Source organism: Cryptomeria japonica, chromosome 5, assembly GCF_030272615.1.
Source record: "Cryptomeria japonica chromosome 5, Sugi_1.0, whole genome shotgun sequence".
NCBI lineage: Eukaryota > Viridiplantae > Streptophyta > Pinopsida > Cupressales > Cupressaceae > Cryptomeria > Cryptomeria japonica.
Window position 1 is genome coordinate 160,317,036 of NC_081409.1, and position 3,552 is coordinate 160,320,587.

Genomic DNA, 3,552 nt, shown 5'->3' on the forward strand with positions numbered 1-3,552 from the left:
TCAATTTGTCTAAAAATTCTTTTATTTCTTTCCCACCAGATTGACCAAATGACAGTTGCCAGAGTACATTTCCAAATGCTAGCAAATAAAGAGTTTGTGAAAAGAGTAGGCCAGGATTGGAAAAATTCCCATAAAGTATAGGGAAATGACATAGATAAATTCAATTTCTCCACAACATGGAGCCAACATTGCTGAGCAAAGGGACACCTAAGAAGTAAATGGTCTACATTTTTAGTTTCATCTTTGCATAATACACAAGCAAAAGAGTTAGCAATATGTAATCTTTCCAATTCATCACTTGTTAATATCCTTTTGTCAAAGCTAACCAGGCAAAGCAACCTGCTTTAGGAAGCATAACACTATTCCAACAAAATGAAAAATCTCAACTCTTAACTTGCTGATTTTCCATATTTTGGGCAGCCACATAACCATCTCTGACTGAATATTTGCCATCATGAGCTGGAGCCCATAACAATTTGTCTTCTTGATTTGAAATATACACTCTTCTTCTAGACAAAATTTACTGAAAAACAAGACCTTTGATCATCTCTAATTGATAGATCAAGAGGATCTTTCCAAATGGCTTTCCCTGAAAAAATTTCCACACCACTAACATAGTCTATTAAAAGCGAACCCCAACATTTTTTTATAGTTGGAATGACATCCAAAAGAAGTTATGAAAAATTTAAAGAGGGCAAGCCATTCCACAAGTCCTCCCAAAAATGAACACTCTCACCATTGTGGACCTCCCAAGACACATATCTTGTAATAATCTACCTACAAGACATCATGAAGTTCCAAACAACTGACCCTTTTGGAGGATCAAGGGTTGTTATGACTCGGGAAGGGTTTAAAGAGTCCAAGTTGCACCACTTGGTATCTGGTTTGGAGACCATTTTCCACACAAGTTTACCCCCAAAGGGAATTTTTCTTTTAGATAAGTCATGTAGACCGACACCCCCTCCCCCCTTATCATGTACCATTTCCTGAATTGAAATAAGCGGGATCTTCTTTTCTTCTGACACATTGTCCCTCCATAAGAAACCTCTAATAAGTTTTTTAATCTAATGAATGACTCCAACAGGGCCTTTGAGGACTGACATGAAATAATTGGGAATGGCAGACAAGACAATGTTGATTAGAAGTAACCTCCCTGATAAGGACAACCAACGGGCCTTCCATGTGGAAATGTTATTCTTAATTCTGTCTATAATAGCTTTCCAATAAGTTGACTTATTGGCACCTACAAAAAAAGGAATGCTAAGATATATGGTGGGAAGACACTCTTGAGAGAAACCCAAAGTATCAAATTTTTTGCTTATGACAAAATCATTTGTATTAAAAACATATATCTTTGATTTCTGAGCATTAATTCTTTGACCCGAAACTACCATGTAAAGATCCAAAGTTTGCCTGATCTGCTTTGCCTCCTGAACATTTGATTTACCAAACAACAATGTGTCATCAATAAATAAATATTGTCTAACAGACACATATGTAACTTCAATATGAGCACCCCTCCAAAGCCCTTGACCATGTTTAGACTTAACGATTCTGCTAAAAGCTTCTACCATAATTATAAACAAAAACGAGGATAGGGGTTCTCCTTGTCTCACACCTTGTGAAGCAACAAAGAAACTAGCAGGAACACCATTAATTACCACTGAAAAGTGAGCCTTTGAGATACATGCCCTAATCCACTTACACCACTTCTCAGCAAATCCAAATTTTCTCAAGACTTTAAATAGAAAAGACTAGTTAAGTTTGTCATATGCTTTCATCATATCCAATTTGACTACAAAAGAAGATGCATTGTTGGAGTGGATGAAGTGCAACACTTCATGGGAAACTAAGGCACCTTCCATGGTTTCTCTTCCTGGAACAAAACAACCTTGTTCTAGGGATATTATTTTGATAATCAGTTTCTGCAGTCTCAAATAAATGGCTTTGGTAATAATCTTGTATATTGTATTGCATAACGAAATGGGCTTAAAATCTGTAAAAGTTGTTGGCTCTTTGATTTTCGGAATAATAGCAATATTTTTAGTATTGAAATTTTGAAGAATGGGTGAGCTCTTTCTTGAATCCTCCATTACTGCCAACAATTCAGAGCCCAAAACATCCCAACATTTTTGGAAGAAAAGAGCCGTAAAACCATCCGGACCTAGAGCCTTGTCTGGCGGGAAAGAAAAGACTACTTTACGGATCTCTTCAATTTTAAAAGGGGCCAATAATTGTTGATTATCCAGGGGACAAACAATATGAGGAATAGCATCCATAATCTCCTATTCTTGCACATTGAGTGGAGGGTTTGAAGAGGCAGGAGCAAGTAAGTTCTTAAAGTAATTAACTCCTTCATCTTTAATTTCTTGAGTATCTTGCAGGGTTTTACTTGAGGAGGATTCCTTAATGGAAAATATAGTAGTGGCTTCCCTCTTCTGCTTAGTTGACATCTGAAAGAATTTGTTTTTTTTATCCCCTTCCCTTAACCATAGCTCACGGGATTTCTATCTCTAGTATTCCTCTTCTCTCTTACAAATTTCTTCCCATTCCACCTGAGCCTATTTCTGCTTAGCAAACAATTCTGAATCGAGCCCATTAGAGATGATCTGTTCATTAATTAGATGCAATTGGTTTTCAAAAAGTTCTTTTTGGATAAATATGTTTTTAAAGACTTCCTTATTCCATGTTTTAATTTGGGTTTTAACATACTGCAATTTTTGAGGAACTTAAACATTTTGGTGCCCACCACTTGGGGGCACTTACCCACCATTGTCTAATCAAGGCATGAAAGTGAGGATACTGGAACCACATCCTTTCAAATTTGAAAGAAGGTCTATGATTATGTTTTGGTAGGGCTACCATTTTTTCAATACTCAAAAGGATAGGGAAATGATCTGAGCCTGCTAAGGGTAAAATTTGAACTTGTAAAGAATAGTTTTGAGCCCTCCATTCTTGAGAGAAAATAAATCTGTCCAATCTCTCTGCAATTTGTAAGAAACTAGCTCTCCTATTGGTCCAAGTGAAAATCCATTTTATGGAAGACTGTCAAACAAGTCATTATCATTTATAAAATCTTTGAAGTCTTCAATAGTTTTGATAGGGGGATAAATACCACCTTTTTTCTCTTCTAGTGAAGTAATTGCATTAAATCCTCTAACAAGCTTGGTTACTCATTAAATCCTCTAACAAGGTGGTCCATTAGCTTGGATTCTTAAATCTTCCAGCGAGGTTACTCCTAACAGGGTATGGTACTTCTGACAAGGCATATTTGTAAAATCCCTTAACCAGGCGATTCTTAACCAGAATTAGTTCTTAACAGGACTTATTGTAAAGCTCTAACAGGATTTGGCTCCTTACGGGGTGAACTTCGAAAGAGTTCAGATAACTATCCTTGTGAGTCTCATCTCACCATGGTTTTTACCTATTTGGGTTTTCCACGTATAAACATTTGTGTCAAGTGGTGAATGCTTTTGTGGTTGTAATCTTACTTGTTGATTTGGTTAATCTCTGATAAGGCATGTTAAGTAGAAGCATTAAGAGATGAATATG